Raw genomic sequence first — 12,500 nt, 5'->3', positions numbered from 1 at the left:
CAGTGAAATCTGTCATCGACTTTCATTGCAGATTTTTGAGACAGCTACCTTCCAGTGCATCCCTTTCATTTACCATTTCCTCCCTAACAGTTTCCATTGTCAATCCTTTGGCGACACAAAGCAGTGGCAAATTTAGATTATCTACCTCATGCAAGCACGGGCCCTTGTCTACAAGCGATCCAAAAGCAAGGAAAGGGGGTATAGAACTCTGAACTCGACCGATCAGGTGCCATACTAGACAAAACAAGACCAGACAACGAGAGGAGGGACCAGGGAGGTAGGTTTCTAGACAGGCTAGAGGTCAGAGAGAGAAAGAGGGGGAGCGGGAGGGTGTTGTTCAGGATGTTCAAAGGTCGACTGGTGTGCGTATGTGAGTGTGCGCGCATGTGCGCGTGTCTGAGTGATTTTAGGAAAGTCCGCACATGTTGCTCATGATTGTATCTCCCCAAGGGATGAGAAGGAGCACGTGAGACCGTTACGAGTTGATGGCTTTTGGTGGCTTTAAACTTCTGATTAAGAGAGAAACGAAATCTGGCAATAAGCGAAAATTATTGACTAAAACTATGACGTATGGACCAGAGGAAAAAAAATACCTGAACAACTACTATCAAAGGAGATACGGTAAACAATGATAGGGACTCAAATTAATTTGGGAAAAAGCGTCAAAACGTCCCAACAAGAAATATGAAAATTTGAAAACCAAAGCATATTCTTTCATTTATTTAAATGTTAAGGAAATTTGACAAAGAGGGTTATTTTCCGATCAAATAAAATTAAAAGTCAGGCTGGTTAGCGAACAAAAATGAGCAGACATGGGCTATTAAAAAGGATCAAATAATGCTATGACCCCGGGACAGAAGTTGAATAATTAAGGATAAGATCTGGGAAGTTACACTAAGCGCAAAACTCCCAATGTCTAAAAAAGATACTGATTAAACCAGCAATCTGAGGAAATAAAAATAAACTATCATGAGAGAAATTACGTCAATTTGGTAAACGCGATCAATGAAAGGACACTTGAAAACTATACAGAATGCATATGTTTAAATCCAAATGGGCATCACTTAAAAGTGATCCATTCAATGATAGTAATTACCCTGAATTTATAGCTAAAAGAGGGCAGCAGTTTCTAAGAGAGAAGAAGGAGAAATCAAATTTTCTTCCACTTCACCCTGCATTACAAACAAAAGCAAACCTTCAATATGACCGAGTGGTGAATTTAAAAAATGACCACACTTATAACACTCAAAACAGACAAGAATTCTTCAGCACCATAAACCGTTTTGTACCCAAATCAGAACAGGCAAAAGGTTTATAAAAAAAAAAAAAAAAAAAAACTACCTTATACACCGGGGTCAGTACAAAGTCATCACAACCATAACCTTTCACACGTAAGTTAAGGTCTCCCACAACGCAAACCCTTTCCCTACAGGTGAGGAGGAGCAAGCGTGACTTTCCCAAAGGGCAAGGTCATCGTGACCTCCATCTCCGCAGAAGCCAACGAGTATAACAGCCTGAGGCTGTATGGAGCAGACGGACCCATACCTTACCCACCTTAACTCTCAAGCACTGGACCAACTATGATACGAGCGGGCAAACCCGTGGCTTAAACAATTACGGTCCAGCACACCTACCATCCTGTGGTAAGGGTATAAGACTACTACCATCGTAGGTCCTGCGTGTCGTAAAAGGCGACTAAAAGGACAGCTGCTGCCTTGCAGTCTTACTTCTTTAGTAAAAGGCTAGGCCTACTACCAATTACTGCGAAAACTGTTGCCTTGCAGTCTTACTTTTTAGTAAAAGGCTAGGCTCACGGCCAATAACTGAAAACTGCTGCCTTGCAGTCTTACTTTTTTAGCAAAAGGCTAGGCATACCGCCAATTATTGTGAAAACTGCTGCCTTGCAGTCTTACTTTTTAGTAAAAGGCGAGGCCCACCGCCAATTACTTTGAAAACTGCTGCCTTGCAATCTTACTTTTTAGTAAAAGGCGAGGCCCACCGCCAATAACTGTGGTTGATGACAGCAAGGGCATGCGGTCGTCAAAACCCCTTTGCCAAATAATAACCACTGTTTGATGTTGTAAGGAAAGGCGCATCAGGCAACCAACATCTTGGTGTAGGGATAACGGTGGGAAAGAAGACACCTAGCCAATAAGCACTGATACATATCATTCATATGAAATGTAAGAGCTCGAACGTCCTACGAAACCAAAAACAAACTTTCACATGTCCCTTAATGCCACAGGAGTGGCTGATTTATATCAATCTTCCTGATGTCAGCACAACCCATTCCCTACAAGCTATATATCCATAAGCGAGATAAAAGGTTGTATGGTATAAGATCCCTAGTATATACCTCTGAACTCGGTGCAACCAGGTTTCATACCAGACAAAACAAGATCAGACGAGAATACTGACCATGGAAACCGATGGAAAATAAGGAAAAAGGATTAATCTATAAGTGAACAATTCCAATGTACTTCCCTTAAGACAATTCTTGCCGAGAAACGAATGCATAACATGACGGATTAATCCAATTGCCATGATACAAAAAAGAACATTTAATTATATAAGCTCCCGTAACAACAATGTACTGAGTGATAACCCGATAAATTCCTGACTTCAAAAGGGAGAGTGAAAAAAAAACCTGTCTTGCGGGAAACCCCAGTGAGTGGAATTGCAAGGAAGAAGCTACCCAAGTTACAAAACAAAAAAAATAAATAAATAAAAATACAAGCCAACCGGCAGGTCGAAATGTCCAGTAACCAACGTTTACAGATCCCCAGTAACATAAATAGAACATGAATAATTTATTTTAGAATAGGAATAGAACGTGAAATTTAGTCACAAAGCCAGTCACTGGGACCCAGAGGACCATTCAGCGCTATGGTGAACATGAATGAAAACGCCAATGAAACTAGTATAGTACTACTACTAACAGTATTAAAGAGCTCTATCAATGAAGAAAAAAAACCGATTGTAATACAGAGTATGAAAGTGCATCTAAGAAATTAAGGAATACATTTCTAATCAGGCTTACCTCTATACACACAAACTTGAATACCTTCCCCTAGAGAACCTTCAACTCACCTGAAAAGATAAAGAAAATCAACTATGAAATAGATCATATATATACAAAGTATGAACAATTAGGAAATATAACTATCACGGCATTGACAAGAAAAAGCGACAATGGAAAATTTTTAAATTACTTTATGGGAATTTTTGCGAATAGAACCAAAACATATCCTGTTATATACAATCAGTGCGAATCCATACATAGTCGTTGTTTTCCTTGTAGTATATAACAGAAAAGCTACCAGTATGGAATTACACGCTTAAATATCCCTCAAATTCGAAAACAAAATACACAACATACAGTTATACACTACTACAAGTGTGATGTAACTTCAACATTACTTAAATATTTCCGTCCTTTTCGACTAGCCATGTACATCACTGCACAGCGCGTATACTATGGTGTCGGTTGCTCAGTGGTTATAAAATTGATCTCGCTGGTAAAACACAGGATCAAACCTACTGCGATCAAACGACTATAGTAGATTCACATCAACCGTGCATTTGACGTCTAGGCCAGTCCCTTACGACACTCCTGATTGGCTGTAAATAAGCCAATCACAGGGCTAGAAACTCTCAGTCTCTCTCGAAAGTTCACATAAGCAGGATGTATGTTCCACCTCTCCTGAAAGACGTATCCCTCAGGAGAGGTGGAACATAGAACCCATCCATGTGAACTCTAGGAGCGTCGTACGGGACTGGCCTGGACGTCAAATGCACGGTTGATGTGAATCTACAATAGGACTTATTCCCTATAAAATCCAAGTTGCCTCTATTGATTTCAGCATCAAATTGGGTACTTTGTCATTAGTCAACTGTGGTGAGTAAGAGCTACGTGGAGAAGTGTAAGGGCCTAGCAGTCTCATATAAGAAAAAAAAAAAAAAAAATAGCTCGCATTCAGCTGCACAAAGCATAGCACATGCATAATATAAAACCATCTACCTACGGAAACACATACAAGTACATCTGTAGATATCAAGGAGGAGATCAACTTGGAGGCAGCGTCAGGCCAACAGAGGGAAATATCCTTGAAGGACGAACAAAGCAAAAGCGACCAAAGACGGCAAAAGTAAAAGTGACGGCGAGGGCGGGTTTAGGAAACCAAGACCCCCGCCAAAACTGATGACAAACGACTCCTGGGTGAATGGAAAGACAAGACAAGAGAAGAGGAGAGGAGAGGAGAGGAGAGGAGAGAGGGAGCCAGCCAGTTTGGGGTTGAGGGAGGGGGGGGAGGCTGAAGAAGAGTGAGGTGAGAGGTGGGTGTGGAGGAGAAAAGAGCAAACCTACTGATGGTTAGGTGCTTAACATATCATCATATTACAAGCTTAAAACGACAATTTACATTCACAACTATACACACACACACACACACACACACACAAATATATATATATATATATATATATATATATATATATATATATATATATATATATATATATGGGGATAACAATCCATAAGTAAAACCTCTTGTAGTTTTAATAATACAGAGGATTTTATTCATTGATTGTCCCCATTTATTAAGAGGACGACAATACCGGCTTGCATATATATATATATATATATATATATATAATAATATATATATATATATGTGTGTGTGTGTGTGTGTGTGTGTGTGTGTGTGTGTGTGTGTGTGTGTTTTTGTAGTTTTGAATGTAAATTGTTGTAAACATTTTCCTTGACATAGTTCTAACTCATAACATCTATTCTTTGCACCGTATCCTTTCAAAGGCAGTGCGGAGAATTCCCGGACGTAAAAGATAACTTTAAAAGAATCAATGAAGTAACCAATTTCACAAGATCAATAAACTCTTGATTAACTTACTGGCGTATATCAAGTTAGATTTGACATATTATGCGTATAGCAAATGTACTGACTCATAATACTGAATTCCTACGCAACGTTCCACGTGGCAGCCTTACAGTCTCCAATGCCTTGTTGGTGATATGGGTAGGCTACAGAATTCTTCACGAGAAAGAACAATTATCTGTACACATTTAGTAAGTGCTAGCATCTAATAATGACTAAAATATAAAAACGAGTGCCAGTATAAGTGTACCATTTTCCAATGTTTAAATAGCAATAAATAATACATAAAACACAGCTATCAAAAATTCCTGTATGTATGTATAATCGCAAAAAATACACAAACGTATATACACACATATTTTATATACATATATATATATATATATATATGTGTGTGTGTGTGTGTGTATCATTACCATATTATGGAGTCCTATTGTCTATGTATACAGCACTTGCCCTTCTAATTCCCCCAACTGAATGAGAGTTGAAGCACCTGTTACCCGAAAAGACACCTGTAGAAGCTAACATCAACTTCGAAAGCCCAACACCTGGTACAAGGTGACATGAAGTCCGGACTCTTAGCTGCTTCACTTCATTCCTATGCATTCTATTTGCTTACCGGCCTGGCTATTCACTAGCTGTGTATCCAACAGCTGCTTAACAACATCCCTTGAATCCACTGCAAGCCGATAATGATACTGGGAGTCGAAATACAGATCTAGATGACCAACACTGATACACAACCTCGGTTACAACTTACAGTGTATCCTCGGTTACAATTTACACAAAAGAGAAAGATGAAAATTAAAGTACATTTCAAATATCTATTTAAAATCAAACAAAATCACGGACGGAAATGACAACAAATTCCAAACATCTATTTAAAATCAATAAAAAATGAAGATAATATCGCTTTCTTTCAAAGCAAAAAAATAGTGAATTTATCATTAACGTCAATCACAGTTGCCCATGAAAATCACTCGTTGAACTCAAACCAAAAAATTACGGTATTTTTAAAATCTTTAACATAGAACATTACTGATTACGGAAAATTCTCCGTAAATACATTAAGCATCTTCAGATATATCAGGAATAAGAGTATCAAAAGAATTTTTGTCAAATTCTCAATCCGACGCGCTGGTAAACAAACAAAATATCTTCTATATTTTCTTTTTACTTTGTAACTCTCCAAGTCTTCACGACGCAACTAAAAAGTATCGTTATGACCAAGGCCCTGATAATGACTATGTACATGCACTAATAAGCAAAAAAAAAAACACCACAAATATCTCTCTCTCTCTCTCTCTCTCTCTCTCTCTCTCTCTCTCTCTCTCTCTCTTCTCTCTCTCTCTCTGTGGAATTTGCCATGCAAAATTCCTTCAATCACACTTCAAAATCTGAGACAGCCACTGACGATTCAACCAGACAAGTAAAAGGTCCTTAGTTGTTAAGTTCTTCGAGCGGAGATTATCACCTTTCACAATCGCATTTGATATGAGCAAATGGTCACACCTGATAAAAACAGAGGGATTTGACTACCTAATCCTTTCCCACTCGAAAATAAGAAAACTCACCAATTACATAAAACCTCGTGGTAAAAAAAAAAAAAACTTCGCACTTATTCAGTCATCTGAGGTTAATATTTTTCTATTATTTTCGAGCTCCAAATGAACACTCGGGTTCTTATCGTGGAAAAAATTAACAATAGACTTTTAACGGGATAACAATGAACGTAAGAGACAATTGCATCAAATATACATTTTAGGTTGGGGGGGAGGATTAACAACTTCTCTAGCTCCAGGTTCCCCAACTAAGCCATATCTAGAGGCTGTCCTGATGTATTAGGTCTATAAGGTTGATGAAATCTAAATATAATATAATCTACTGACTTTCCAAAAACGACCTTACATCGAATATACAGTCAGACGTTATTCCCGTAAGACCGTAAGACTGTAAGAGAAGAAAACTTGATTACATGCGTCCCGTCATCGTCGTTGGTAACTGATTATATAAGATAAAAAAGAAAAAAAAACACTACCCTTCCCACGATTGCTAAAAGGTGAGTGGCATCTTTCACATGATAAGGAGCCTTTCACACGATAAGGAACCTGAGTGCTTAAGCGAGTGAAAAAAAAAGAATGAGAGAGAGAGAGAGATAGAGAGAGAATTATTCTCACTAGGCGCGTAAGAGCTTCGAGAATATCAAGGACGTCTTTTTGTAAAGACCGAGAAGTAAACTCCTACACAGCATTTCAAACGCTTTCAAGCATCATCCTCTATCTTGACGAGGCTGATCCCAACAATAACAACAATGGAAACGAAAACTGAAGATAAAGAAAGAAATTATACTGTACACTAATAAATAACTTGCCTCTCTAGGTGTACGTCACGAAGAAACATTACAGGAACAAATAAAGTAACATAAAACAATCTACGTTACATGGAGTTCAGGGTCTAGATAATAGACTCTCATTTCTTTCACATCTGGCCGGTGGAAATGGCAACTTAAAAGTGCACATGCTTATATACGTAATTAGTGTAAACATTCGTACTTACATATTATCTATGAATACACGTGAGCGAAAATCACACGACATTCTTGTGTTCAAAAACTTTCCATATTATTAGTACGCAACAGAAATAGACCCAACATTCAGCTGAAATTTTGAAGAATCTCTGTGTTATTCCTTAATAACATCGAATGCAACTTGAACAAAAAGTATTTTGAAATCTGTATAATTCAATCCTCGTTATACCTCTGCATAACATAACCGCAAAACATCAGTCTCATAATATCCAAATGACAGCTATTCCGAAATATATCCTCCTGTCAATCTTTCAATACCCAGTGCAGTAATTCTTTTTATAAACCTTTCTTCCCTTTTAATGTATTTTAAGTATTTACAGTATTAAATACAGTCGCCACAGACAAGGAAATACAACTCTCTAAGTTTTAACAAAAATTTAAAACAGAATATATGACTCTTCTGGTTAAAAAATATGTCTAGAGAGAGAGAGAGAGAGAGAGAGAGAGAGTTACAAGGAGTTACAGGGATTAGGATGTCTCAAAGGCTTGTTAGTCCATCAGAGGAGGCATCGAGAGAGAGAGAGAGAGAGAGAGAGAGAGAGAGAGAGTTACAAGGAGTTACAGGGATTAGGATGCCTCAAAGACTTGTTAGTCCATCCGAGGAGACATCGAGAGAGAGAGAGAGAGAGAGAGAGAATTATTCCATAATCACATTATCAGTTATCAAAATAAAGATTTTAGATAAAACAGCTAAAATACATCGACCAGCTGAATTTCAATCGGCTTTCTCGGCAACTCACTCTCTCTCTCTCTCTCTCTCTCTCTCTCTCTCTCTCTCTCTCTCTCTCTCTCTCTCAAGTTTTCCTTTATGTAGTTAATGCGAATTTACGTTAAAAGAAAAGGAGGACTGAAAGAAGGCCGTAAGCATTAATGGTTCTTAAACCTAAATCAGTAACTATGTGAGGAAGGTCCCGAAAAAGGAATTTTATTCTCACAGGTCCTTTGGTTCTCGAGTTAATTTGAATATACTAAAAAATTTGCTTACTATAATTTGTACATATTAAAGAGTTTTCTTACACAATTTGTACATATTAAGGATTTCTCATAGTAAAACACCGAGTGAAACTTAGTAACAGTACGTTTTGGACATTAATAGAAGCAGCCTTAAAAGTATTATGGAATACTGCCAACAAGCAATTCACAACCTATATAAATCAAGGTGCCAGAATTTACTCATCATATACAATTATGAAGCTTCTGTCATTTTAGGCCGTTGCTAATCGCATATTCGTCCAACCGGCTCGCAACTCTTGGGAAAGAAGTAAGCACATACAAGTACGGGTAAAAGAGCAAACACTGACTATTGTCAATAACTGCATATTCATACTAATAAAATAAAAAGTCCTTAAATCCGTCCATACCAGCCCGTGGGTGCAATAAACATGAGGCAATCATTACGCGTTCTTTCCTTTACAGAGAAAGCAATGATCATAAAAATTGAGACCATTCAATCAGACATGTTTCCGAGAGGTGATCATTCTGAACAGATTATACTATGATTATGAGTGGCGAAAATAAGTCCAAAGTAATAATCACTACAGAGTAATTATATTCAGTATTATTCAACCACACTGCGATGCAATTTTGTAAAATACAATTAGAGGACTAAATTATGTGAATATAACTAGACGAGTATGACTAGGCATGTATATGTGGGGTGGTTTTATCTCGTTTCCCATTCACAAAAATATAATGATACTGAAAGGCATCAACGAAGTCGCTGACTTGGAGGCTGCTACGTCAGTATTGAGATGCGATCAGTCAATTCCTCGTAAGATATGACGGGAAAAGGCTGTCAACTGACTCAAAACGCATTGGAAACAAAATGAGGTGTAAAACTACAAAAACAAACGAGGATGACAAATACAAATAAATAAGCTTAAATACATACATGTGTATATCATGTATATCATATTATGACTTATATCATAAATATCTAAACCTAAAACCAGTTAAGTGTGGCCAAAAAATTTACGAAAGCAGCAAGGCGCAAAATAAGTACATTAAGGAATTGCACGATCTTCCTAAAATAAGCAATACAAGGAAAAATTAATAAGCTGTCACACTAAACCGTAAGTCCAGAGAGACCCGCACATTCCTAGACAAGTATGAGTCATTTGCGATGAAAAGACAGCTCGCCTCTATTCATACTGCGTCAAATGACTGCGCGCCCTAATAGGTCTTGTTTCGCAAGACTTCGCACGGACGGGTAACTCTGATGGACCGGAATGATTTGGAATGAAAGAGTCATCAGGCGCTACTGTCTTAGGTCAATCGCCATGACCTGATTTCCTCTTCCTTGAAAGGAACATCCCCATTTGGACAATGTCTTTGGGTGGTCGATGAAGAATTGGGGAAAATAGTAAAACAGAAATACCAAATGAAAAAATGAGCAGCCTGTAATGACCAGGAGAATGGTGTGAGAAAGCTAATTAAAAAAAAATATGTTCCAAATTCCATTAGGAACTTTCAAACAGAAAGTAATTAAGGTAACAAACTACAATCATACAGTAAAACGAAGTAACAACCCTCAATAAACAAGCATAATCAAGAAACAAATTCCAATAACCAAGTAAAATAATCAAACATCACAAAGAAAGAAATTCCACTATCAAGTAAAATAAAAACATTTCCATCAAGATTTGGCTGCCACTTGAAATGTCCTCAGACGCCATCACTACGACCACCACCGAAAAGAGCAAAAGGCTGCCGGAGCACAGATCAGCGTTTCCTGGAAATCCGGAAACATCTTCGAATCCCCCGAAGGGAGGGCAGGGCGTCGCAGACCCGGGGTCTCCACAGTGGCGAGAGGAAGCCAAGACAGAAGGCGACATTCCATCAGAATTCTTGGTTAACCTTCACACCATAATCTTTACGAGCCAGCAATTACCTTCAATAGAGAGAGAGAGAGAGTTTTCCGGATGTTCTCGTATCTTTGGTCAAGGTGAAATTTTGTTGAATATGTTCGTGCTGACATGCATAGTCATGATAGTAAATACACATACTTCATATAAACACAAGAAACGCACGATTTGCTGTATAAATAAATATAGGCAAACACAAACACCCTGCAATTTCCTCCCTCGCACCATAAGTCTCAAATCGGCCGATTTCATGACTGACTTCCGCCTAACGGGCCGCCTCCAGTGCTATGTGATTACAGGCGGTTCCTGGATTCGGGTCATTTCAAACCTCTAAAATCAGAACACCTAAAGACGACCTCAAAGTTGACAGGGAAGTAAGGACAAACTAGACTAATGGAATTCGGAACGACCTTCCTTATGTTTCAAGTCATTTATGTTTCGAAAGTATGAAAAAATTTAAAACATGTTGAGAAAACAATGCCCCTATCCTACACAATCCTCTTGTAAAACGTGACTACAGTGCTTTCATTTGTTCCTAACTACTTGCATAGTACGGTTTCCCATTTATTTTCAATTATGTGAATTTAATTCGCAATCTATGCCAATTGAATAACAACAAATCATACAGACCGGTCCACATGAACGCTAATAACAGAGTTCCAAACTAATCATATACAACATCACATACCGTTATGAGAAAACCTGTCATCTCAAACTAAGTCAATCCCTGCTAGCACAACGAAACAGCAGCGAACACATGGCTTACCTCCAAGCAAGCGAAATGACGAACAGCTTAGACCTAGCTGACCAGAAGCGCGAAGCGGCAATGAGACGACCCACCGATACCAGAAAGCATAAATACAGCCTCGACGACAAAACCCTTCCTCCAGGAGCCGAAGATAAGATAAAGCAAGGGCGGCTGAAATACTTTACGCAAATGCAGCAGCCCAACCCTTTGGATCTGATAAAAGAAAATCCTTTTGCCTCATGTTTTTGTTGTGACGTAATGGTGGAGTTATGTGGATTACGAAGGAAAATTACACAGCTCAGCTGGTCAACATTAGTTTATTTGTCGTGCTGACAAGCACTATTTCATAAGCATTTAGCAAACTGGAGATTAATTTTAGACATGTAAATTCGATAAGATTTGAGTGTTTGAAAATAGCAAATAGGCTAATAACTGCCTTCCATAACACAGCCCCTCACCAATTCACTCGCAGAGTAAGCCTACAAACCACTTTTTTGTTGTTGTTGTTGTTGTTGTTGTGGGGAGGGGGGTTAGGATAGGTCTAAAAAGGCTGAAAAAGGTGTTTCGCGTTGTTAAAGATACAGGAATTTTGGGATATGATATTTATGATTTATTTATTAGAAAGAAAATTTTAAAAAATGAATAATGTGCATATTAAACAGTACAGGAAAATTATTTTTAATAAAATATATATCCTATTTTTTTCATTTTCGTCCATAGATTTTAGCACGTTTTAATTTATTTGATGTACTGAATTTATAGGCTATATTTTGTTCAATTATTTTGTTTCCACTTATAACAGAGAATATGAACGTGTTCAATTTGTGCCCTTTTTATTTGATCCTTGTTGTTAGTATGAGTGGTACTAATTATGAGTATTAATTACGAAGACAACTTCACGTTAAGTTGGGAATATAATGTGTGCAGCTTATGCGTCAGTGGAAAATCTTTCACGCGTCCCGAGTACGCTGGAGATCGGATCACGCCTTGTTATTATTCACCACAGATAAGGTGATTTCAAAAATGATCTAAAAATGTGTTTATTTTGATATTCTAAAAGAAAAATCCTTGTAATCCCACATTAAAAAGATGAATTAGATATTCTAAAGCATATCAGTCCAAATATCATGAATCATGAATCGAGCGCAGGTAAAATTCCAATCGGAATTACATAGAATAAGCAGACAAAAGCATTCAATAAACCTGCGACCCAAAATGAAACAAGTAAGTCCTGATACCCCCGACCGCGGTAATCACACATAATCCAAGACTCGATTACTCGTCGAACTGTCACTTTTATCAAAAGGAAGAAATGACAAGTCAGAATTGACGTTCCCAAAGTCAAATTCTTAAAGCTCACTCACAACACAGATTGCAGGCGTGAAACCCCAACTTTTCTTAGTGCAAAC

The 12,500-nt window shown here is 37.9% G+C and overlaps 1 protein-coding gene across 5 annotated transcripts in view; it reads right to left on the bottom strand.

The window, feature by feature from the left end:
* LOC135215565 (UDP-N-acetylhexosamine pyrophosphorylase-like) overlaps positions 1-12,500 on the bottom strand; it is a 173,703-nt gene that overhangs the window by 66,744 nt on the left and 94,459 nt on the right. Inside the window, exon 3 of one of the 5 annotated variants that reach the window (XM_064250422.1) lies at positions 3,041-3,090. The exons of 3 other annotated variants lie outside the window; for them this stretch is intronic. The gene's annotated coding sequence lies outside the window, so the exon portion shown is untranslated. Of the gene's footprint in view, positions 1-3,040; positions 3,091-11,109; positions 11,249-12,500 lie in introns of those variants that run through there. One more of the 5 variants, XM_064250418.1, reaches the window with a different exon arrangement.

This window comes from Macrobrachium nipponense, chromosome 5, assembly GCF_015104395.2.
Source record: "Macrobrachium nipponense isolate FS-2020 chromosome 5, ASM1510439v2, whole genome shotgun sequence".
NCBI classification, from domain to species: Eukaryota; Metazoa; Arthropoda; class Malacostraca; order Decapoda; family Palaemonidae; genus Macrobrachium; species Macrobrachium nipponense.
This window is presented reverse-complemented; position numbering and strand designations above follow the sequence as displayed.